The sequence below is a fragment of the Mustela nivalis genome, assembly GCF_964662115.1.
Source record: "Mustela nivalis genome assembly, chromosome: 6".
Taxonomy (NCBI): domain Eukaryota; kingdom Metazoa; phylum Chordata; class Mammalia; order Carnivora; family Mustelidae; genus Mustela; species Mustela nivalis.
In genome coordinates, this window is record NC_139025.1 from 97,291,952 (window position 1) to 97,318,633 (window position 26,682).

Below are 26,682 nucleotides of genomic sequence, written 5' to 3' on the forward strand. Positions count from 1 at the left end.
TTAAGGATTAAAACCCATGGAACTCCACATTTGAAAAGGCTGATAAAGGAACATCCAGATACACAAGTAAAAAGGTGCTAACGATGATTGCCATCTCCAAATTTAAGTATATAATTTTATCTATTTTCTCCAATTGTATGTGGTTACTAAATTTGCTACAAGAATCCTGAGTTGTTAACAGAAAAGTAATAATGACCTCAACCTCAAAAGCTTGACTAAAGGATTTAATGCACATACTAAGGATTTAATCAAGGTATGAGCAACAGTAAAGACAAGTGAACCCACAAAGGTCCATTAATCCTGTTCCAAGGAACACATCTTCTAAAGAATAAATTACTACAAATTAATACATTTTTTCCACTGGACATTTACTGAGTATCTGGTAAGTACTAGGTACCAAGGCTACTTCAGAGGAAAAACATGAAGAGCACGATTCCTCACAGTTTACACTCTAATGATACCATTGTTTAAAAAAACTATTGAAGGGACGCCTGGGTGGCTCAGTTGGTTAAGTGGCTGCCTTCGGCTCAGGTCATGATCCCGACGTCCTGGGATCGAGTCCCACATCAGGCTCCTTGTTCTGTGGGAAGCCTGCTTCTCCCTCTGCCAAATAAATAAATAAAATCTTAAAGAAAAAACATTAAAAAAAAAAAAAAAAACTATTGAAGAGGGAACGTATTTCCCAAAATTTTACAAATAACCAAATGAACTCAGGTCACATTTCACCCTACCTCTGAAATCTGTTTGGGGGTGGGGGTGGATATAAAATGTCAGTATCCAAAAATGCAAAGAAACTAAGGCAGAGGGGAACCCCTGGATTTCCTAGAACAAAACAACATCATCATAGTTTTTCAACCTTTCTGAATCCCCATATAAAAGATACTAGATAAACTTGGGTGCCCAGGTACCCCAATCAAAATGCCATAAAGCAAGCTGGTAAAGGGAAGACAATAGCCCACATATGCATGGTTATCTACCACTGCAGGAGAATCAGAAAGACCTAGAAATGGAAGAATCCCCAAATACCCATTTAGTGGAAAGCCAAGGGAGCCAATTTTAAGAAAAGCAGTTGAAACCGGAAGGGTATTTCCCTGCTGCAAGAATGCATGAGTACAAGGTACTGTAACAAAAATGTCTCAAGATGCCAGAGTGGCTTAGTCTCCACAATCTCAAAACTAACTCAGAGCCCCATGTGCAGCATTCCATTCTTTGAACCTTTCCAACCCCCCGAAGTTACTACTATTCGTTGTAGTCACCACTTAAAAAAAATTTTTTGTGTGAGAGCGCGAGTGGGTGCGAGGGGCAGAAGACAACTCCCTGCTGAGCAAGGAGTCAGATGTGGGGCTCCATCCAAGAACCGGGGAATCATCACCTGAGCTGAAGGCAGACACTTAACCAACTGAGCCACCTAGGCACCCCCTTAAATTCGAATTTATTGCTTGAAGAATACCGGGTATTTGACCTCAAGTTTCCAGTCTGGATTTTCCACAATTTCATACTCCACACACTTTTATTTTTTGCTTTTTACCTTACATAGCTCTGTAGCACATTACATTCTAAACTCATTTTTAATTTTTAACAATTTGGTATTCTTATTACCAGCAACTGCAGTCTTGATCCACAAATCACTTTAGGGGCACCCAGCTGCCTCAGTAAGAACGTATGACTCTTGAATCTCAGGGCTGTGAGTCTGAGCTCCAGGTTATGAGTAAAGATTACTATATAAAAAAATAAATACCTGCAAATCACTTTCAATAATGTGGGAATTGTGATCAAATCTTTTAAGTCAGTGGGTGCCTGGGTGGCTCAGTTGGTTGAGTGTCTTGACTCTTAGTTTCAGCTCTGGTCATGACCTTGTGGATCTTGTTGGATCGACTCCCCTAATTCCGTGCTTAGGGGGAATGTGCTTGGGATTCTCTCTCTCTTCCTTCTCTCCCTGTGCATGTATAAGCAAGCTGTCTCTAAAACAGACAAATTCTTAAAAAAATGTTTGCAGTTTAAAATTTGGTTAATCCTTATCAATCAGTTTATAAATTCCACAACCGGAAATTTCTGGCACATTTTAAATACTCCAAATTTCCTCACAGATGAAATTAGTCCAGTCGCATCCTTTTTAAAGTTTTCTCAGAGAAAATGTTTTTTAAAGTTTTTGTTAATTCCAGTTAATATATAGTGTTATAGTTTCAGGTGTTAAGAGAAAAACCCTTTTCTAAAGGTTTATGCAGTTTAGTTAGTAGTATACGTAATCTCTATACCCAATGTGGGACCTCAACTCAGCCCAGAGATCAAGTTGCCTTTTCTACCAACTGAGCCAGTCAGATTCCCTAAGGGGGAAAAAAATGTCAAATTCATTCTTTTTAAACATCCAAGTAAAGAAAAGTACACAGAATAAAAAAATTTTCTTTCCTAAAATTGGTTTCAAAGAATAATATCAAGAGAGTAAATTTCTGGGGCACATGGGTGGCTCAGTCAGTTAGGCTTCCAACTCTGATTTCAGCTCAGGTCATGTTCTCAGGATTGTGGAATCCAGCCCCATGTCTGGCTCCACACTGGGTGTTCAGTCTACTAGAAATTGTCTCTCCCTCTCCCACTGGCCCTCTCCAACTCATTCTCTCTCTCTCAAAAATAAAACAAAAAACCCACTATAAATCTTAAAAAAAAAAAGGGGGGTAGATTTCGGAAATGTTAGGTTCCATGGAAACTGTGCTTCCGATTTAATTAACTACCAATGATCAAGTGGATCTGGTTTCCAGAAAAGCAGAATTTGAACAAAATAAAATAAAATGGAATGATATCAACATTTTCCTTAAGGTTCTTTGGGTGGTAGCACTCAAAACTGTAGTCCCTGGGTACATACGGACACAGGTTATGTATTTTATATTTATATATACATATATTTCCATCCCACCTTTTTAAAAAAACATGGGGCATGAACTCATAACCCTGACATCAAGATTTGAACTGAACTAAACAGCTGGACGCCTAACTAAGCCACCCATGCACCCCTTATCCCGTGATTTTTACCATCAAAGGATCGCTAAGGCATGTCTTATCTGGTTAACGAATCAAAACTAAGAATACTCAGTTACCTTTATTGCCATAGTAGACCAAAGGATCTATGCATCTAATCACAGACTTTATGTTAAAGCAATAAAACCAAGAGATTTTCAGGGTGCCTGCGTAGTTGAGGTGGTTAAGTGCCTTCATCTGGAATTAAATCCCACAGTGGGCTCCTTGCTCAGCAGGGAGCCTACTTCTCACTCTGCTTGTTCATTCTGACAGGTTATTTTTTTTTTAAAGAAATGTTTCTATTTCCATTTCTGACATTCTATTTATATCCTAAAACCAACAAATAAATAAAACAAAATCTGCATCTGCTCAGAATGCAAGCAAACCTCTCAAATTTTTATTTTTAACTGTTCATTCTGAAGATCATGCTATCCTGATTCTTTGCCCTCTTGAGACAAACCATCTTGGATTTTCAATCTAGCTAAAAGGTTAGAAACTGTTTGTAACAAGTACTCCGTTTCTCTTAAGTCAGCATTAAATCTCACGTAAATTCTGCTGGGAAAAGGTGCAGTAAGGTGGGAGAGGCAAATTGCACTATGATAATTACGAGTGGTACAGAACTCAAATAGTCCAAAACTACGTTTTGATGGGGCCAAAATCAATTTATAACTAGAATTAAGCATTTAGCTTCCTTGCCTTTATCTGCAGGGCAGTTTAACTCCACCTTTAGTGGAAACTGACTGAAAAGATTAAGTATTTGACAACACAGTGCCACTATTCAGACTGTGTTCATTATATTTAGGCACATTTACTACAAACAAAAAACCCAGAGAAAATAGGTATAATACACCCAAGATGTTTCTACTGAAATTTCAGCCAATGCTCTACCTGCTCAGCCTATTCACCTAGGCTACTCACAGTTACACTTACTCATATCACATTATCTATTAACCCAGAAAGAAAAAATTCAAACACAACATCTGTATAGCTTATGAAATGTCAAAATCATACTAATAGAAAACAAGGGAAATAACCTCCCTCAGACAAGAAAACACAGAAATCTACCTCAGAATTTTTATTTCTACCCCTTAACTAGCCTATACATTCAATTTGAATCAAATGCAACTATCAAATGACTGTTACTTCCCAACTTTCTGTGAATACAGAAAAGCAAAATATCACTAGATGGCAGCAACGAGTTGGCAATTTTTTAAAAAAGATAACTAAATCTAGAGTCCAAGTTTTTCTATTTCATACTGCCTCTCACAATCTGTCAACGTTTCTCAGTACTTTTTGGATACTATAAAATTCCCCTTCTACTTAAAGCATCATCATCTGAACTAAGTTATTTGTCTTTAACAAACTTAAGTTCCTATTTTGCCCATTTACATTCACTTTACTCTATCTGGCCCTCATTTGTTCTCTACCTATGTTTATCTTTAGTGCATTCCATCAATTATTTCCCTCTGGCTAACAATGAACTGTCCATGTGTCTGCAAAATCAACAGTGTACTTTAATCTGCTCCACCCCCAGAACTTTTTTTCTTCAAAACAGGTATGATCTCAAGGTCAAGAATACTAACATTGATTAAATAGCGTATGTTGGTACTTTTAAGGACCTTTTCAGGACACAAAAACCTAAGTGGGCCCTTTTTATTTTTACTTATTTGTTCTTCTACTTAGGTTCCACACCCAGCATGGAGACCAACACAGGCCTTGAATTAATGATCCCAAGATCAAGACCTGAGGTGAGATCAAGAGTCAGACACTTAGCCAACTGAACAAGGTTCCCACAAAGCTGGTCATTTTTTTTGATAAGCTATTCCAACTGTTATGCCTAAGAATTAAAACTAAGAGAATTTTCAAGATACTACAAATTACAGAGAAAAATAAGTAATTCAATAAATGGTAGCCCGTAACTATTAAAGACCAAAGAAACTCTCAAAAAATATAATTCAGTAACCAAAATAAATTATAGATGGATCAAAACTTAAGTAAAAACTTACATATACAGTTGCCAAACCCGAACAACAGAAAACATGCAACAGCCCCAACAAATATGAACAGGAAAAAATGGTCAGGAAATGCAGAACAAATAGATCATAAACACGAAAAATTTTAATTTAAGGAATAATTTAGACAGGGGCCCCTGGGTGGCTCAGTCGTTCAGTGTCTGTCTTCAGCTCAGGTTGTGATCCCAGGGTCCTTGGATGTAGCCCCACATTTGACTCCCTGCTCAGTGGGAAGCCTGCTTCTCCCTCTCCCATCCCCCCTGCTTGTGTTCCCACTCTTGCTGCGTCTGTCAAATAATAAAATCTTTAAAAATAAAAAAGTAATTTAAAAAATAAGAGAAAAATAGTAATTCAGGTAACTGTCGATGTATGCTAAAATCACTAAAAAAAAGTATAAAGCTTTTCTGCCCAAAAGGGGTAGAAAACAAGATTTATATGATCTCAAAATATTACCCAAAATACGGATTATAAAAAATGTGCTTTTGAAATGGAAAATAAATGCCACCACTTAAACCAACTGATCTGACATTACATGCCTCCTGGTGTGACAAAAATAAGAAAAACACATCACCTGTGCAATATCCTTGGTAAATATCTGAACCTGCACATAGGGAAATACATACAAAGTAGAAACCTTTTCTAAATTAAGAAAGCAATGGGGGAACCACTGAACCTTGACTGAACTGACTGCAAACATTTTTGGTGACAGGGTATTTTATTATGGACTGTATACACGGGAATATTGAATCAGTGTTAGTAATTTTCACTGGCTTGGTAATTTCGTTAAAATAGATTATCTTTATTCTTAAAGGAGATGCAGGCATCTTCAAGTTCTTAAGTGAAATATCATGCCTAAAACTATTCAAGGGCAGGGGCGCCTGGGTGGCTCAGTGGTTAAGCCGCTGCCTTCGGCTCAGGTCATGGTCTCAGGGTCCTGGGATCGAGTCCCGCATCGGGCTCTCTGCTCAGCAGGGAGCCTGCTTCCCTCTCTCTCTCTCTGCCTGCCTCTCCGACTACTTGTGATTTCTCTCTGTCAAATAAATAAATAAAATCTTTAAAAAAAAAAAAAAAAAAAAACTATTCAAGGGCAAAACAAAACAAACCACCACCATATGGAGAGCAAACATAGCAATCTACACAGCAGCTACCAGAACAAGGAGGCTGGAACATGGATGGTTTATTTTACGTATGTAGTATTACCTGTTCCAAAGTTTTTTAAAGCTCCTATAACAACAAACAGAAAAAAGATGTACACCAGGTCTCACATTTTAGGAAATTCCCAGAATGTAGTATTTTCTATCAGATTTGCTAATTTAAGAATGATCATCCCATGGGGTGAAAAAATACAGCACTCCCACTGCTATAACTAAGTAAACAAACAAGACGTAAACCAGTACATATTTCTCTAGGTTCCTTTGAAAATTCTTAAAAAGTGCCAAACAACAGCTGGGCCTACGTACTTGCATTAAGCAATTGGTAATGTTAAATTTCAGGTTATCCTATGTTTGGAATTGAAACTGAAAATTCTTGAGCATCTGTAAGCTCTGTAAATCCCTTTTAATAAAAAACACTACATAGCCACTTAAAACATATTGTAGAAAACTAAGTGAAGAATGTTTACAATACACTCTAAAACTATATATGGTAGTGACTCCATACTGCTAAAAATTCATCAAAAATATAGGTGTATAGGTTTAAGATAGAAATGAACCAAAACACCAAAATATTAAATAGTGCTCAAGAAAAATAGTTTTACATATGTATTTCCTTCAAGGATCCCTTAATAAGCATTTTTATAGAAGACTGTTCCTACCCAAGTATAAATGGGTAATATAATGACAAAAAAAAATTTTTTTAAGGTTTTATTTATCTGACACAGAGAGAGGGATCACAAGTAGGCAGAGGCAGGCAGAGAGAGAGAGGAGGAAGCAGGCTCCCCCAATGATCAGAGAGCCTGATGCAGGGCTCAATGCGGGGCTCAATCCCAGACCCGAGCCAAGGCAGAGGCTTTAACCCACTGAGCCACCCAGGCACCCCGACAAAAATTTTTAAGTGAAGGTCTTTAAATAAACAAATAAAATCTTAAAAAAAAAAATTCCCAGAATCTTTAAAGAGGGAAAAACCAAATCATATAGTTCAACCACCCTGCAGTTCTTCCAAGGATGTTAAAATCCCCTTACAACATCCTTGCTCACTAATAATCTAGCCTCTTGGGGCGCCTGGATGGCTCAGTCATAGAAAGCATATGCCTTTGGCGCAGGTCATGATCCTAGGGTTGTGGTATAGAGCCCATCATCAGGCTCCCTGCTCCACAGGAAGTCTGCTTCTTCGTCTCCCACTATTTGTGTTCCTTCTATCACTGTGTATGTCTGTCAAATAAATAAAATCTTTAAAAATAATAATAATAATTTAGTCTCTTGAGAACTGCCACCAAAATGAAGAAAATCATGTTGTTCAATTCTAAAACTTAACTGCCTTTTAATGAATTTCTTTAGTTCTCTCCTTCAATGCCAAATACCATTAAAATTAGTTTTTTTCTGTAACCTAAAATTATCTTATTCAAACTACTCCCTATCCTCACCACCTTCCATGAAAATAAAACTGGTGCCTTGTAACAAATACAATTTAATCTGTCAATGTCCCTTTGAACATAGTACCAGTCCAAATTTGATTGCTCTTTCAAGAATGGAACACACTCTGGATGCTATTCAGATGCTACTGTTTCTGGTAACTTTTGCATTGTCAACACATGCTTTTTGCATTGTCAACACATGCAGAATTCACTAAGTACACCCCCTAATTCTTAAACATTTATTAAAATAATGCTAACTTCCCATATTGGGACAACTTTGTTAGTTTTCTTTACATTTAGTACAGAGCTTTACATTTCAAATACCGTTTCATCCTCTACCTAGTTCCAGCCTGAAGTTTCAAATTTTATTTTAAGTATTTTATTAACAACCTTACAATTATGTATTCTTCACTGATTTGTTCACCATACTGAGTCTTGACCTCATCATTTTAAAAAGTTTAACGCAATTTTCCTTCAAAAATTTTTTCATGTTATGTACTAGTTTCAAACAATGACAACCAACAAAGTCAGTCCCAACTGGTAAGTCCTTTTGCGTATTTCCTCTCTACTGAAAAGCTCTATTCTGGTTTAGTCCTGAGCAGGACCTGAGTTAGTAACTCAAAAACCTGCAAAACAAAATTTAGGTAAAGCCTCTTTCAAAAAAATAATTTTAAACCTCAAAGGAAAATACCTACCCCCACAAATTCAAGCCATACCCACCATGACCAAACTTTGCTTAAAATAGTGACTAATGCGAACTTCCTAAATAGAACATAACAATTCGGGGCGCCTGGGTGGCTCAGTGGGTTAAAGCCTCTGCCTTCAGCTCAGGTCATGATCCCAGGGTCCTAGGATTGAGCCCCACATTGGGTTCTCTGCTCAGTGAGGAGCCTGCTCCCACCCCACCCCCACCTGCCTCTCTGCCTACTTGTGATCTCTGCCAAATAAGTAAAATAAAAAATATTTAAAAAAAATTTTTTTCAACACATCACCACACTAAAGTACAAAAGCAAAAAACTAAAAAGAGAAAAAAAAAAGTAAGACAAAAACAAAAAACACTTGATGTCTGCAATACACATATTCACAATTCAAGTTCTTAATGTATACAAACATGCATGAAAATAGTAATACAACCTAATGATTTAAGAGCTGAGACTTTGGGGTCAAGCAGACTTGTTTCAATTTTAAGCTCAACCCCTCTGAACAGTGTACACTACCCTCTGGGAAGCCAATCCCTTCAAAAAACAGACTCCAACTGTAAAATGAGTATCATTGACAGTACTTGTCTCACAGGCATAAAGGAAGTACAGAAAACACTGACATGGTACCTGGCACATATCAAGTATTGCTGCTGCAGCTATTACTATATCATTTACTAGTACTGGTAAATACCAACAAAAAAATGGGCCAAGGATGCATACAGGTTATTCACAAATACTACTAAAGATCCAGAGATTTTTTTAAAAAATTCAACATCACTGTTAACAGAAATACAAATTAAACCAATTATCATACTTCACTTACCAAACAAGGATAAACATTTTAAAATAGTAATTTTTACATATTATTTCTATGAATTGGTACCATACTTCCACAGATAATTGGACTTTTATATGCGACTGGCTAAATCAACTTCAGTTCATCAATCCAAATGAATACAAGCAGCAATAATTATTTTAAAATGACAATGTACTGACACTGAGAGATGTTCAAGATCTTAAGCAGCATACATAGTATACAGCTGACCCCTGAACATAAGGAGCTATGGGCACTAACCTCCCCACTGTGCTGCCAAAAATAAACCCACATGTAACCTGACTCCCCAGAAACTTTACCAGTAACACTTAATACATATTTTGTAGATTATATACTGCATTCTTACAACAAAAATGGAAATTGTTAAAATCATAAGGAAAATATACTTACAGTACTGTATTTGTTATCTTTAAAAACCCACCTCCTAAGTGGACTCATACAGTTCAAACTGTCAACTGTTACCTAAATTATCTGTAAGCTATCTCAGGATGCAGTAGTATTTTTATGTTTTTTTTTTAAGTATTTTTTCCTCAATTTTTCTTCAAGAACCATACTGCTTTCATAATTTTATTTTGAAAAGATAGCTTAATGCTACCTTGAGATTTAATGATTGTGATACACCGCTTGGCCTAGGATCAGCAAAGATTTCTGTAATTCCCTAAACATAAGTTGGAAAGGTTGAGAGCCTCCCTTCCACCAGATCAATTCAAAAAACCGTAAAATCAAGAAAATGGGCATCTCTAGACCAATTTTCCACTGGATCTTGTGTTTCATAAATTTGGGGTCTCTCATTGTTAGTCCAGAAAAATACAATTCTCTAGTCTCAACCTTTATAATCAACTGTCATTACTAAAAAATGTTATTTGTTGGGGTGCCTGGGTGGTTCGGAGGGTTAAGCCTTTGCCTTCAGCTCAGGTCATGATCTCAGGGTGCTGGGACCAAGCCCGGCAGTGGGCTCTCTGCTCAGCAGGGAGCCTGCTTCCCCATCTCCCCACCTGCCTCTCTGCCTACTGCGACCTCTGTCAAATAAATAAAATATTTTTTTTTTAGAAAGAAAAATGTTATTTGTGTGCTTCGGAGGGTTCTATCAGACTTAAGAGGAGGGGGCCGCTGGCTGCCTCGGTTGGTAGAGGACATGACTCTTGATCTTGGAGGTTGTTGCACGTGAAGATTACATAAAAATTAAAAAGGGGAAGTGGTGCCTGGGTGGTTAAGTGCCTGTCTTTGGCTCAGGTTACGGCCCCAGAGTTCTGGGATCCAGCCCTGCATCGCACTGGACTCCCTCTCCCTCTGCTTGTGCTCTCTCACAATCTGTCACAAAGAAAAATAAAATCTAAAAAAGAATCCAGCATTTTAGAAGCCTATCATATTTTTAAATTTTTAATTATTTTCATTAACATGCGATTATTTGCCCCAGGGGTACGTCAGGCTTACACACTTCACAGCACTCACCTTATCACATATCCTCCCCAATGCCCATAACCCAACCACCCTCTCCCAGCATCCCCCAGTTTGTTTTGTGAGACTAAGAGTCTCTTTTGGTTTGTCTCCCTCCCCATCCCATCTTGTTCCATTTTTTCCTTCCCTACCCCCCAAACCTCCCACTTGGTCTCTCAAATTTCTCCTATCAGAGAGATCATATGATAATTGTCTTTCTCTGACTTATTTCGCTCGGTGTAATACCCTTTAGTTCCATCCGTGTTGTTGAAAATAAGCCTATCATATTCCTAACCAGAGCAGCCTCTATACAGAACTCCCCTTGACAAACATCTATTTACTTTGGGAACATTTTAAGCCGTTTTAAAAGAAGAGGTCCCCAAATCTTCAAGTATCAAACAAGCATCAGAAATATTTATGGGGCACCTGGGGTGGCTTGGTCATTTAAGGGTCTGCCTTAGGCTCAGATCTTGACCCTGGGAGAGATACTCCCTACTCAGCAGGGAGTATGCGTCTCTTCCCCTCCTCAGCCCCTCCTCCCACTTGTGTTCTCCTCACTTGCTCATGCTCTCTCAAATAACATCTTAAAAAAAATTCTTTCCCCTTTTCACAGGGGAAGAATTAAGATCAACATTTCAAAATTACTACAGTAAGGTCAATAAATCTCAGCTGGGATATAAAACATCAAGAACATATGCAATATATAAAAATAGTAAAAAGTAGGGCGCCTGGGTGGCTCAGTGGGTTAAGCCTCTGCCTTCAGCTCAGTTCATAATCTCAGGGTCCTGGGTTCCAGCCCCACATCGGGCCCTCTGCTTGGTGGGGAGCCTGCTTCCCTGGTCTCTCTGCCTGTTGCTCTGCCTACTTGTGATCTCTGTCAAATAAAATATAAAATCTTTTAAAAAATAGTAAATAAAAAGATACAAGAAGAACTTACTATTTCTAGTATTAACTAATAATTCTTTTGTGAATGAGAATCCAGTTTAATTTGTATAAACCCCTGGTAAAAGCACGAGCATTGTTCTTGAGATTCATGCTTTTAAGTTTTAGGGGTCTTAAATCAGAATTTCCTTCAAATGGTTTAGCAAGTAAGAATGAAAGAAAATGAAACTGGCAATCTAGGTGGAAGGTATACAGAAATTCATCTACACGGGACCTGCAAAATTACGTTTTTAAAATATTACTCTCTTCAGCTATCATTTACCACCGAAAATAGAGTGGTCATATTATACGAGATGTATCATTTCCCTAAGAGCTGTGATAATTCAAAATACATCTATTTCAGATGTATTTATTTCAGTGACTAGCTTAAGTGGTATAACCATTTACCCATTCTGTTTGAAATCAGTTTTTTTTTTAAGATTTTATTTATTTATTTGACAGAGAGAAATCACAAGTAGGCAGAGAGGCAGGCAGAGAGAGAGGAAGGGAAGCAGGCTCCCTGCTGAGCAGAGCCCGATGCAGGACTGGATCCCATGATCCCGAGATCATGACCTGAGCCAAAGGCAGGGGCTTAACCCACTGAGCCACCCAGGCGCCCAGTTTTTTTTTTAAATAATTTTAATTTTTTAAAATAATTTTTAAAATAATTTTCTTTTATTTATTTGACCGACCAAGTAAGCAGAATGTCAGGCAGAGAGAGAAAGAGGGAGGAGGAAGCAGGCTCCCTGCCGATCAGAGCCCCCAATGCCGCTCGATCCCAGGACTCTGGGATCATGACCTGAGCCAAAGGCAGAGGCTCAACCCACTGAGCCACCCAGGCGCCCCTGAAATTAGTTGATTCTTACCCTTATTTGTAATTTGGGGAGTTCATTAGTTCAAATCTTACACATAAAATAGTTACTTTTTACATTGTATTATTTCAAATTTACACAAAATGGAGCCACACCATGATCCTCTACTTTCCCCCCAAACACCAAAAACTCTTGCCACAAAGCCCATCAAAATTTCTAAATCACGAGCAAGCGATAAAAAAGGAGTGCAAGTAGTCTAGACCTGTGTTTATCTTTACTGTACCCAGCACAGTTCTAGAAGAGAGCACTGAAATTCTGTATTTCTATGACGCTTCCAGATGATGATGATGATGATGATGATGATGATGTTGTTGTTGTTGCTGCTGCTGGAGCACAGACCATATTCTGAATAGCAAAGGTCAATAATACTGACAGAAGATTTAATTATCTTTGAGTTCCAACAAAATATGCTTTTTAAAGTCTACATGGAGACATAGGTTTGGAAAATCAGGATTTTTCACACAATTAATTTACCAAGATAATACTATGCCTTTTTTGTTGTGTGTTATACCCCAGTGGGATCTGGGAAAGCACACAGCTGTCAAATAAAATATATTAGCATTTCTCCAATCATATGCATAATTAGTCATTTAATGTAACAGACTATAAATAATCTCACATCCACTGACATCAAGATTGTCACCAAATGGTCAAACTAATGAAAAAAATTTTCCATAGATTTTTTACATTTCTGAATTGTAAATAAAAGATCTTGAACCAGTAGAGGAAATTAATTTGTGTAAGGAAATTATTTTAATAAGAAAATCCAACTTAAATTTACAACATTCTCCATCACTCAGATCTAAGCAGCTAGAACATAGGATTATACCTAAGTCTGAGTATTAACAGTAAAATATACAGAGAGGAATCCCATCTTTTGCTACCCTGACCTCAATTTTATCACCAATGAGAATAAACATGCCAAGTCTTTCAAATTAAAAAAGCAAAACTTCTAATAAAGGAACTTCTCAAAATCCAGAAAGGACCAAGCAAAAAAACATGTAAGCAAAAGTCAATCATCCTTGTGAATAATCCCACAAAAATGAAACACGATTGGGGAATGCCTTTTTCAGCCCCCACAGTAGTATTTCAGGGTCTTAAATATTTTGACAATGATTTTATTTCTAAGTCCTTATCTTTCAAAAATACATACTGAATGATCTAGAGATGAAATATATAAAGGATTTGCTTCAATAACAAAGCTGAGAGGACAGATGCAGGTACGGATGGAACAAGATTACCAAAGACCATTAAAGCTGGACAATTTCATGGAAATTCCACTCCTCTGGGAATTTTTCACAATAAAATGAAAACAGCACCAAATATATACACAGATCTAAAAATAAAATAATTAAGGGAATCTACAAAATTTTGTCAGACTGTTCACAATTATGTATGAAAGGGGAAAATGGGAAGACCGTAAGGGCCTAAAATAATTCTATTTAAGTAAAATACTGTACAAGAATGTAATATATGTAGCTATTTAAATGTTCAGATTTCTACTAATTTTGTTATGTTCACATGAAGTAAAAAAAATTTTTCCACTTGAATGTATATGCTGTCCGTATAAATGACTTTTTGGAAAGCCTATACATGCATACTCAAGAGAATTTTTTTTTTTTAAAGATAAAGTTCTTCCAAATTTCGTCTATAGCCCCATCATAAGAAGCACAACAGCCTATGCTCTCAAAATGAAAACCTGATTCCTTCCACCACAGCCAAACCTATCTTAGAGCTGTTTTCAACACACACACACACACACACACACACACACACACAGAGCAAGTTTCCCTCCAACCCTAACAATATTGTTTTACCTGTGTCTTCAAAATATTTCCCTATACCTTTACACAGATGATAAACTTCTATGTGTGCCAAAGAAAAGACCATAGTACCCAGTGGGGATGGGGAAGCTTGAAGGTCTAAGTGAGTTTGGAAAACATCAGTGAGGCCGTATCTTTGAGTTAAGAACCTAAATGAAATGAGAAACCTAAACTTAGGAATGTCTTGGGGAAGAAAACTCTAAGGAAGGCTCTGAGACAGAGCATTCAAGACTCAGTAAGTCAATGTGATAGAGCAAAATATACTGTATGTATACAACTAGTAAGGGAGAAGCACAACCAACCATGTAGGATAATTTTTAAAATCACAATGAATTTTTTTTAAAGGATTTTATTTATGTATTTGACAGATCACAAGTAGGGAGAGGCAGGCAGAGAGAGAAGAGAAGAGAAAGCAAGCTCCCTGCTGAGCAAAGAGGCCAATGCGGGGCTCCATCTCAGGACCCTGGGATTATGACCCAAGCCAGAAGGCAGAGGCTTTAACCCACTGAGCCACCCAGGTTCCCCATCACAGTGAATTTTAACACTGAAAATAGGGAGCTACTGAGTTTCAAGCGGCAAATCCTTAAAAACAGTATGTTTTTCCAACATTACATTTGAGCAGGACCAGTCTAGCTACCACACACCAGTGGGAAGGGGTAAAAGAAACCTAAACGTATCCCAGTAATGCACGAGACAACTGCAGCTTGAAACTGGACCAAACCATGGCAGTGTGATCAATACTTGTATTTTAAAGGAAGCCCTGACAGGATACAAGCCTGAAGGTGAGGTCTAGGAGAAAAAAAAAGACAAGGATGGTTAACCGAAGTCTCACTCTATGACATAAAAACTGGAGTTTCATTATTGCAACTGGCAACACTGGTTTGAGAACAGCAGGAGCCCCATCTGGGACTTCTAAATTGATATAGTTCACATTCAGGGGTGCAGTCAGCTAGGTAACTAGACAAACTGGCATGTCATTCAAAGTTAAGTCTGGTGATGCAAGCATGAGAATCATTAGCTTGGATGGTATAGAAAATCATCTGCCGGAATGAAGTAACACAGGGAGTTTGAGTAAAAAGAGAAATGGGAAGACTGGACACAAGAGTACTCCAATAGAGTGGAAGAATAAGCCAGAAACAGAACAAAAACCTAAAAACTATATAAAAAAAGGTTTCAAGGAGCAAACTGGGATTTTTTTTTAAAACCACAAAGTTATTTCTTCAACTAAAACTCACTTTAAAATCTGTTTATTCCCTGAAATATCACATCCAAACATTTTATAAAATTATACCACAAAGCTGCATCTAATTTACTACTTTGGACTCTCCATCATTTTCATTTAAAGTGATTAAGAACTAAATATTTAATATTTTAATGATGGTATTTAGTTGCATAGTCTTTAAAAATAGAAGTCCAGCGTGCCTGGGTGGCTCAGTGGGTTAAGACGCTGCCTTCAGTTCAGGTCATGATCTCAGGGTCCTGGGATCAAGTCCCAAATCGGGCTCTCTGCTCAGCGGGGAGTGGGTTAAGATGCTGCCTCCAGCTCAGGTCATGATCTCAGGGTCCTGGGATCAAGTCCCAAATCGGGCTCTCTGCTCAGCGGGGAGCCTGCTTCCCTCTCTCTCTCTGCCTGCCTCTCTGCCTACCTGTGATCTCTGTCAAATAAATAAAATCTTAAAAAAAAAATTTTTTCCTAGAAGTCCAGGGACACCTGGGGGGCTCAGTCAGTTGGGCCACTGCCTTTGGCTGAGGTCATGATCCCAGGGTCCTGAGATGGAACCCTGCATTGGGCTCCTGCAAGGAACCTGCTTCTCTCTCTGCCTCTGCCTGCTTACATGCTCTCTCTCTGACCAATAAATAAATAAAATCTTTAAAAAAAAAAAAAAAGTCGTCAACATCAGAAGCAGTTTCTTTTTTTCAGGGGAGGGGTAACTGTACCCTAAATGGATCTGTTTTTCAAAAATACTTCATTATGTCAAGTAAAGAACAGTCAATCTAATATGATTAAGAGTTGAAATCTGGGGACGCCTGGGTGGCTCAGTTGGTTAAGCAGCTGCCTTCGGCTCAGGTCATGATCCCAGCGTCCTGGGATCCAGTCCCACATCGGGCTCCTTGCTCTGCAGGGAGCCTGCTTCTCCCTCTGCCTCCCATTCTGTCTGCCTGTGCTCGCTCTCTCCCGCTCTCTCCCTCTCTCTCTGATAAATAAATAAAATCTTAAAAAAAAAAAGTTGAAATCTGTAGACTTAACTGCCAGGGTTGACTCCATGTGTCACCATTTATTAGGTTATGTCCAACTTTGAGCAAATTTTTTAAATTGTGTTTCAGTGCTCTCATCTCCATTACACTAATGATAATATACAAAGGTTATGATGATTAAAAAGTTAGAAGAACATTAACAATGATGGACACATACACAGTAAGGTGTTCAGATTATTACTTCCAAGAAGGGTCTACTTCATTTTTCCTTTCAAACAGGGAAGTGATCACATCATGTCTTACCCAATGGGGTGTTAAGTAATCAGTATCCTAGTGTCTGATCAACCTGTCCTCTTCAAACCAATTAGATCTGCCCATTAATACACACACAAAACTCATTTCAAACAACTGGGTGAGTATCTCCAGGCCTAGGAGAGATTAAAAGATAGTGACCTATCCAGATAGGTCTTTTGATTTAGTTGTCTTCCTTCAACTTTGTCCTCATTCCCAAGACAACAGCCAGAAGGAAATACCAAACAGGATCTCAAGCATTCTCCAGTGTCCTTCAAAGGATTCCTTTTGTTCCCAAGACAATCTAGATATTAAGTAAGGACCCTACAAGGACCACCAGTACATCAAGCTTGCTAACCACTTCGCTTATCTTTCCAACTCTGTGTCTTGTTCTATGCATCCTTGGTGCCTATTCTCCAGTAGTAATTTTTGCCCTGAGGCCAAGATTTCCCCCCATTACCTGTGCTTTCAAGTAGGATAATACACTTCCGGATCTTAATTTCAACATCAATTCAAGGTCATTTCACTGGCAGTACACTCCCTCCCACCTCCATATTCTAAATTTGGTTCCCTTTCTATAACCTTATTCTGTTCTTTTCCTTCTAGATTATACAGTGCTCTTTGTCATTCTATTTCTCCTCTCAATGATCTGTAATACCCGATAGAACAGGGGGCAATAGGTTTTGTTCACCCAGATACCCCAGCCTAATGAGGATTTTCAGAATAAGCACTCAGATGTCTAATGAACAAAATCTATACTTGGTTGTTCCAGGAGCGTCTCAAAAACCAATTGTTTAGGGGCGCCTGGGTGGCTCAGTGGTTAAGCCGCTGCCTTCGGCTCAGGTCATGATCTCAGGGTCCTGGGATCGAGTCCCGCATCGGGCTCTCTGCTCAGCAGGGAGCCTGCTTCCTCCTCTCTCTGCCTGCCTCTCTACCTACTTGTGATTTCTCTCTGTCAAATAAATAAATAAATAAATCTTAAAAAAAAAAAAAAAAAAAAAACAATTGTTTAAATTGCTTTCTCCTACTCTTACCCTAATCTGCTCCCTTTGTTTACCCAACATCTATCCTGGAAGTCATGCTGAAATCCTTGCTCCTCCTCATCACAGGCACTACCAAATCCTTCTCCATTTATAAGCTAGTCCCTAGTTCCAATACCACTGCTTTTGACCAGGCCAGCTCATTATTTTTCTGTGTATTTTACTATGTTCCTTATCACCTACCTCCAATCTTATTCTCCATTTCCACACCAACAGAATGACATTTCCAAAATGGAAAACTGATCTCACTCCCTTGGTTTAGAACCTTTCAACAGCTCACCAACAGTTTTTGGATAAAATACAACCTCCTCAGTGTGACATTAAAATTTTTACAATCTAGGGACACCTGGGTGGCTCAGTGGGTTAAGCCTCGTCATAATCTCAGTCCTGGGATCGAGCCCCACATCAGGCTCTGCTCAGCGGGGAGCCTGTTTCCCCTCTCTCTCTACCTGCCTCTCTGCCTACTTGTGATAGATCAAGTAAATAAATAAATAAATAAAAATCTTTTTAAAAAAATTTTTACATTTTTATAATCTGGTCTTAATTCTAAGGTTCAGTTCTCTTTCCCTTAGTATTTCCTGCCCTTTAAAGAGTCATTCAGGTACTCATTTTTACATGCTTCTCTAAGTTCTATGTTTACTTCTAATCACACCATGACATTTGTCTTATTCATCTGTCTCCCTCACAACATTCTAAGTCCCTGAAAAACTACCATACCTTTTTGTACCTCTGCAAAACAGAACATAACCCACAAAACTTTGTAAGATTAACGAGGGACTGACCGTGAAGAGGAGCCACACAACGACAGAAGAGTAACAGGAAAAACAGCTTTCATTTAACAGAGGACATCAATAATACTTGGACCTACAAAAGAAATTTTCCATTCCTCTCCTAGATAACCTATATCACTTTCTCCCATTCTGTTTTCTCTTAAGGATGCCTTCAGTGTTCACTTTTTAACTGGATTTTATTCTTTTAGTACAAGAAAAACAAATATGTGATTAATCCTAGCAATACACAGCACTGAATATGCCTTTAATTTTACTTTATCCCTCAGCTCGAAATCTACTATAGCAGCTCTATAGTGAGTTACCACAATATTCCACCGTAGTCAGTAAAATGCTAGAGGTTGTGGGATGCCTGAGTGGCACAGTCGGCTGGGCATTCAACTCTTGGTTTCAGGTTATGCTTGCAAGCCCTGCCCCCTCAAGTATGGACTCCACTTGGGACTCTCTCTCCCTTTGCCCCCACCCTCTAAAATGGATGACTAAATCTTTAAAATAAAATATTACAGGTTGCTAAATTCTGAATTCTTTAGATCCTTATTCTTTCCTATTACTCTAGAGAACACATTCCCTAACATTTGCTGGGCCACAAGTTATCACTGAAAGAGAGATCAACTCTATTTCCTGATTTGGATACAGATTAAAAAAGTTTCACTGCTTTTTGAGATTAAGAATCTACCTATCCTTAGAACAAAGCAAAACAAAAATCCTCCCAGGAAAAAGCATTTTAGTTATTATAGGATGTTTCTTGTGGCTTGATTCATGTTAAATTTCAGTAAGAACAGCCTAAATGGAATACAATCAAAAAACTATTGTCACAAACCCAAGGAAGGTTATTCTGAATAACAGAAAATTTTTACTCATTTTCAACAATCTAAGAATAAACCCACCTAAGGTGTCCTTGTCTTGTTGCTATTTAAGACAAACCACTTTCATTCTGAAGTATACGTGAACTTCAGCTCCACTTTCCAATTATCAAAAATTGTCAGCCCAAGTTAGTTACAACCTCATAATTCCATCAGCTTTTAAAAAACTGAGCAGGCATCCCTTGGGGAACATCTCTTGAGAGTTTAAAAAAAAAAAAAAAAAAAAAATCTTAACCCAAACATTTCCAAAAGCTATCACCTACATCGCATCAACTAGACTAAAATGGGTGTATTTCCTAGTCTCTGCAATGAAACCAAGTGGACCTCACACCTCTTACCATCACCCGGGAAGGGTGTGCATCTGTTCCGAAGGCCCCCCTGGCTCCAGGTCATCCTGGCTGCTGCTGTTCCAGGCTGGGCATCCATGTTGCTGCAGCTTGTGGTTTGTGAAGGGTAGTAGTGTACAGGAAAAGCAGGATGGGATTTCAAGGGTAACAGGAGGAAAATGGCTTTCTGGGAAAATGCCGCCATCACCATCATAGGTGTTAAGTAGTACCACACACATTTTATTGCAGCACAGTTTAAAAATTTAACAAATGAAAGATTAAAAATAAAAAAAACAAAAATAAAAAATTAAAAATACAGACGTCCAGAGATGCTCTAAAACAGTTAAGTTAAAGATCAGGAAAAATAAGGTCACAGACTTAACAGCCAGTAAAATTCTTTCGAGCCTGGGGGAGGGGATGAGGGCAAGGGTGGGGTTGGTTGGGAGAGAAAAGGTTTATGTGATCAATCCACTTAAAAATGCTAATGCCTTCACTTTCTCTCCCAAGATGCAAAACTCCAAAGTCAATCAGGAGGCCGGAGAAATTCTTATGAACATTCAGAAAAACTCGATTTTAATCCGGTTAAAAATCATCAGTGTCATTATCATCATCATCATCACCATCATTAAGTATAATAATAATAATAATAATAATAATAGTAACTAGTAACAACAATAAAAAGGAAATCAGCGGAAAGTCAGGAAAAATGTAAAAAAAAAATTGAATAACTTACTGTAGCTGAAGATCAAAAAAATCTCACTGTAAAAAAACAAAAATAAAAATAGCCCAGATTAGAAAAACGGGAGGTGCAAAAATGTCAAGTCAGTAAAGTTCATTTCTTTTCTTTTTCCAAAAGCAGTTTCCACAAAAACCGCAAGGGTAAAGTTCTCAGTAGCAGACAAGCAAAGCCCTTTCCACATCATCAATCAATCTTAAAAATACACGAGGAAGTAGAGAGGTCAGTTTATGAGAGGCTAAAAGGCTCCTCCTCCTCTAACCCAACTGCTGCAGAAAAAATAGAAATAGAAATTTTAAAAATTACATCTTAAATCCAAGTCCCGTTTTGGAAACAATTAAAAAAAAAACACCTGTAAATTTGCAGTAGTGCACACCAAGTTGCATCATTATGTTTAAAATGTCTTTATAAAATCAGTTTTGGAATGGGAATGTGTGTGTTCTGGAAGGGTGGGGAAGGGAGGTTAAAAATCAAAGCTGAGCTCCAGTGAGTAGGGATGGGGTTCGCCTTGCTGCCCTGTGAAAGGAGAAGGGACAGATTGAGTCAGAGTTCCTCAGAAATGTTGTGCCCTAAACCCCCAAGACAGAAATATCTGTCCATTGCATGTAACACATTTTGGTAAAGCATTAACATTACACTGGGAAGGGAAAGCCTCTATAAAACCATCACCTCTACCAGTGATTGTCTTCACAATTCTTTATCAGTAGGTGACAAAAATTTACTAAATATATGCCTATATTCCCACAAGGGTCTTAAAAACAAAAATCTACGAACATTCATCTTGATATTCAGCTTGGACAAAGAAATTATAGAAAAACCAGGCCAACAGGGATGAAGAAGTGAGCAAATGTCAAGTATCAAAATTATTAAGGGGAATGGTCTATCATGAAGATACCTACTAGAGATGACATCTATTCTCAAAACCTGTTTATCATCAAAACAAGACCTGATAGGTTCTATAAGGGAAGATGTTTAAATAAGGAGCACATCATAAAATTTAGGAAGGAGCTCATCATTCCAGTGACAGAATGAAAAACCAAATGAAGGAGAAGATTATACTAGAGTTACTGAGTATTTAATGTCATAAAGTGAAAAATTACAGTCCTTAATGAATGTCATAAAGTAAGTGAAAAATTACAGCCCTTAATGAATGTTTCTGTGGTCTGTCTGTAAGCTAGTATATGCAGCTTATTTCAAGATACAAACTCTTCTAAGAATCTCACACAACACCACACTAAAAAATAACATGCATGACTGGCCGTTTCATCAGCTGAAAGATTTGCAATTAGATTGTAGGTTTTTTGAGAAAATAAGGAAATCACCACCCTCACAATTCAATATTCAGCCAAATGGTTTTAATCTCCTTTACAAATGTCAGTAACTAGGGGGACCTAGCTTGCTCAGTTGGTTGAGCATGCGACTCTTGATCTCAGAGCCATGAGTTCAAGCCCCACATTAGGTGTAGAGCTTACTTCAAAAAGCCAGGGGCGCCTGAGTAGCTCAGTCAGGCATCTGACTCGATTTCAGCTCAGGTCACGATGAGCTCAAGCCCTACGCTGGCCATGGAGCCTGCTTAAGATTCTCTCCCACTCCCTCTGCCCTTAATCCCTCTTAAAAAATGAAACAAAACCAAACCTTCAAAAAATTAAAATTAGAAAGTGTTCCTTGAGTCAATTATGTGTGAATGACTACATCAACAGAACAAGTACTAAACCTCTAAAAATTTTAACTATAAATTTTTTCCAAGTAGCAGACCAGTTTAAGTGTTAACCTGCAAATTAGTTTTACATTTGGATTGATGTGTTAAAATGTACCAACTATACAGGTACCCGGATGGCTCAGTTAGAGGAGTGTGGGACTCTATCTCAGGGTTGTGGTTTTGAGGCCCACAGTGGGCACAGGGACTTCTTAAAAATAAAATCTTTGGGGCACCTGGGTGGCTCAGTTGTTAAGCATCTGCCTTCAGCTCAGATCATGATCCCAGGGCTCCTGGGCATGAGCCTGGCATTCAGGCTCCCTGCTCTGTGTGAAGACTGCTTCTCCTTCTCCCATTCTCCCTGCTTGTGCTGCCTCTCTCTCCATCAAATAAATAAAATCTTTTTAAAAATAAAACTTTTAAAAAAGTGTACAAAATGAAAAGTTGTAGAAAAGATACATAGTTGAATATCATCTCTACAGCAGTGTTTGTCATGTCCAGTTATGGTCAAACTTTCAATTTTCTTACTTAAGTCACAGCTTGAAACTGGTACTCAAAATCTTCAGGGTGTATTAAGTAACTTTTGGGGCTCATCTACAAATAAATCCTCTGCACAGACGTCACAAGACAAACGCTCACCAAGAAGTTAATATGAAAAGAACCATCTGTTTCTGAAAGTCATGAAGAGGTCTTCTAAAAAGTTACGTTAAACTGATGAGCTACCACCTCATAAAAAAGACTGAACAATTTTAGTGCCTAATTAAAATGCTTTGCAATTAACAGTATACCTAAATTTTACTTTGTCAAAACCTCTGGAGGTTTGGATCCCTTCTTCTGAAGCACTATTCTTGAAGTGAGGGTTGCCCACCAGCACCAAGTGGCACTTATTAGAAATGCAAATTTCCGAGGCCCACACCAGACTTAATTAGAAACTCTGGTGGTGCAGCCCAGTAATCTATTTTAACTATTCATTCCCCTTACCGATTCTTCTGTTGGTTCACATTTAAGAACCACTATGAGAGGTTAATGGGGAGCCTCTATCCCACAGGTAAGAGTGGCATAAAGTAAATCCAGGAACATCCTGACTTATAGTAAATGCACCAAGAGAATTAAAAAACCCTAGAGTAATCCTTTTTCCCCCCTTTAAGCCCCAACTTCCTAGTAACTGAGGACACTTACAGTTACGCTACATCAAATAGTGCTGGTTCTCACGTGTCAATCCTGTAATAAATCTAACATGTAAAAACCATCATCTTCCCTGAGCCCAATCTAAATACACATATTAAGCATGAGCAAACGATGTTCTCCATGACAATCACAGCTACGTCAAGACTAATTAAGATAGAATACAATCTAATATATAAAACTGCTTTTAATAAAACTTTCGGTACACTTTCCAGCCTTCTGAAAACAAATGACTTGAGTATAAATTAAGAAAATAGTTAAGATGTCTAAGCCCCCTTCTTAAGTATAAAACTGAAATCCATAACGTTTCGCTGATTTACCTAATACAGTAACAGGGGCGAGGAAGATGGAGAGTTTTCTGAACGTTTAGGCCAAGATTCTTTCACCTGTCAATCCCAAGTTAACATCTTAGATAACGACTACTTAATATAATCTTTATTATTAAATTAACTATTCTGGACTCATTCCTTGTTTGTTCTTACAGCAATTCCATCCAAAACAAAACTGCATGCTGAAACCCACTAAAGACCTAATCACAAATTTAAATTCTCTACAGAAGGAATAGCAACCAACGCCAAACATTCCATTGCAACCAGCATGGGGAACACAGAAGGTCAGAAGAGCTGCAACTTAGTCATCCTCCCTAAATCCTTCCTTTTTAGCCACATGAAAATGCTATTAAAACCTATCTGAAAACACCTCTAAAACTGTTTCAGACATGAATTCTGAGGCCCAATCTTTCCAGATGGATAGTAACTCTAAGAAGCTGTTTCCTCGGTACACGTTGTTCCCAAGAAACCCATATTTCTCACTCGTCAAGGCAAGAACAGTGACCTTCAATTAATTTCAATTTTTACCAATTGTTATTAAGTAATTTCTTACATTTCTCTTTATTTGTAACAATATTTTTATTATGTTTATGACTTAAATCTTAACTAATCACTGCCCTTATCTCATTTCTAACAGTTCTGTAGTGATAACCTTTAGTTTTAAGCCCAAGCAGTATACATGTTTATATTTTTTCTGAAGAGCAAGCCTTTTAATCCCCATTACATTAGCCACATGGTGAGAAGATTGACAAATGCATTAACTATTCCATACAAAAGTACTTTTACCTTCTCTCCCTTTCCTAAGGGATGAATTTATCCTGCAGTATTGGTTTAAACTTTGCTAACAGTTTTTGGGAGAAACCACACTATTAAAGATCCCCTCCCCCTCCCCAAGTATCAAAAAAAAAAAAAAAGCGATTTCTTGGGTAAGTCAATGTGATACTACTTAGAAACACCTATGCAATTTTTATAAACTTAACATTTTTCATAAGCTTCAGGACTTAGCAAATTGTGGGCACAATAATACCTTAATAAAAAAGTATGCGTTAATTTTACTTTTTAAACAGATATTTTAGAAAGTCAATGCCAGAATAGCCTATAAGTCAAACTTGAAGTTTATATCAGAATGTTAAATTAATAACTGCCAATCTCGTAATTAAATATTTTTCCCAAATGCAGTTCGGGAAATTTCCAGTTTTCACTGGAATGACTGCCATGATTAGGTTCTTGCAAAGATTCAAATACAGTACTATCAATACCTACTATTCCACAGCTACATAAACCACTTGACTAACGTAGTAGAGTCAAATTCCTTAGTAGTTCCGCTACTGATTTATTATGACCCTGGCAACCGACACTCTTGTGCCTCTCAGTTCCTGATAAAGATAGTAGTACCTACCTCAAGCAAAGTTCCACTAACTTATATATTTCAAGTGATTTGTAACCTGCAGATAAAAAGTAAGCCAGCTTTAATTATTACTGTTAATATGTAAATGAGATTACAATATATTTTCAAAAACAACTGAAAATAACTACTTCGAGGTCCGCCGTTGCTCAAAGAGGTGTAAAATAAAAAATAATCAGTAAAACATTAAATCTATTGTTATATTTACTACTCTCGTGCCCTGCGGTACGCTCCGGAATTTAGAGGCTCGCGGTGCAATTATCTACTTGGTAACCCTTACCCATCCCCCGCCCAATTTTTAAATTTAACAGGAGGCATCAGCGCTACGTGAACTTCCAACTGTATTAATGAGCATCTCGATCTTGCCTTTCATCTCTCTCTCGGAGTCCTCATGGTCGTAGAAAAAGAAAGGAAAGCAGCCGTTAACACAGAAAAAGGGCGAAAAAGGAAAAGGACGTTTTCCCTTCCGATCGTGGCCTACAGGACACTAGGTTAAATCTACGCAAGGGCTGAGGCCTGTAAAACTCTCTCCGGCATAATACCTAACGCCCCAACGCAAGAGAATAAATGGAGGCCTGGTTACTCTACCGAGGGTAGGGTTCCCTCGTCTTCTCTCCCACACCCCCTCGCGCTCGCCGAGGAACCCAGCGCCTGCCCTGCTTCTGCCCCCTCCACTTACCAGGAGGGGGAAGGGAGAAGAGATTCGATTCTGAATCTCCTACTCCCGGGTTCTACGTGGAGAAGCCAACTGCTGCTCGAGGTCGACGACTCAGCCGCACCGCTTAGTCTTCGTCTCTTCACAAAATGGCCCCCGCGTCTCCTCCGCCGCCGAGGCGAAGGCCTAGACCCCGCCCCACTCCCGAGAGTCGTGCTATTGGCTGCGACTTTTCTCGCTCCCGCTTCTAATTAGACAGTTCTACCGCTCTTCACAATTTTGCCCAATCACAATCAGTAGTGGGTAAGACTAAGCAAGAGAATTTCCACATGCGTGACAGAAACTAGTTTGTAAATGGCTACTTTTCCTGTCATTTATCACCCGAGAAGTGCTTATTGGTCACTGTACCTGACGAAGCGCTGGGTGGTAACTCGCCTTTGTATCGCGCACCGCTTCACATCCGGGTATCCGGGTAGTCTGATTGGCGGCTATATTCCCCTATCCCTGCTCCTTAGAGCGCCTAGCAGAAGGCCCGCCCAGATCTCAGAATTCCCGCGGCGCGGGGGCGGGGAAGCACTGAGGGATTTTGTTCGGTATCCCGCTGCAAGGACCTGCCCTACCCCCCCCCCCCCCCCCCCGGGCCTAGGAAAAAGGTTCCTTCGCCGGACGTAGCTAAAGAGAGGACTTCTCTTAGAGAGGGGAGGGAACAGTGAAGATCAGGCTGCAGAAAATTGACCAACCCTACAGTTTCTCCGACCTAGGTCCCTTCTCAGTTCTAGACTCAAATATCAGCTCCCTCCTGGACAGCTCCCTTTGTCAGTCAGCCTCTCAAGCTCTTCTTCAGACAATCCTTTCCTTATACCCAAATCAGCTGACTTCCTTTTTCTTTTCCAGTACAAGAAGTAAAGGGAGTCTCAAGTGCTGGTTTGGAATACTATGCTCACCCTCTGGCCTCGAGTCATCTTGCTGATACCCTACATACCAACTAAA

General features: G+C 38.6%; 1 protein-coding gene across 45 annotated transcripts in view; it reads right to left on the minus strand.

Annotated features, from left to right (window-relative positions):
- HNRNPC (heterogeneous nuclear ribonucleoprotein C) overlaps window positions 1-25,949 on the minus strand; it is a 56,371-nt gene extending 30,422 nt beyond the window's left edge. For 6 of the 45 annotated variants that reach the window (XM_082736951.1, XM_082736944.1, XM_082736936.1 and 3 more), the window contains exons 1-4: window positions 25,717-25,874; window positions 25,032-25,077; window positions 20,775-20,938; window positions 20,420-20,445 (exon numbers count right to left, since the gene is read on the minus strand). The gene's annotated coding sequence lies outside the window, so the exon portion shown is untranslated. Of the gene's footprint in view, window positions 1-19,691; window positions 20,446-20,774; window positions 20,939-25,031; window positions 25,078-25,716 lie in introns of those variants that run through there. The other 39 variants (XM_082736950.1, XM_082736940.1, XM_082736935.1 and 36 more) reach the window with 14 other exon arrangements.
- Between the last annotated feature and the right edge of the window lie 733 nt (window positions 25,950-26,682).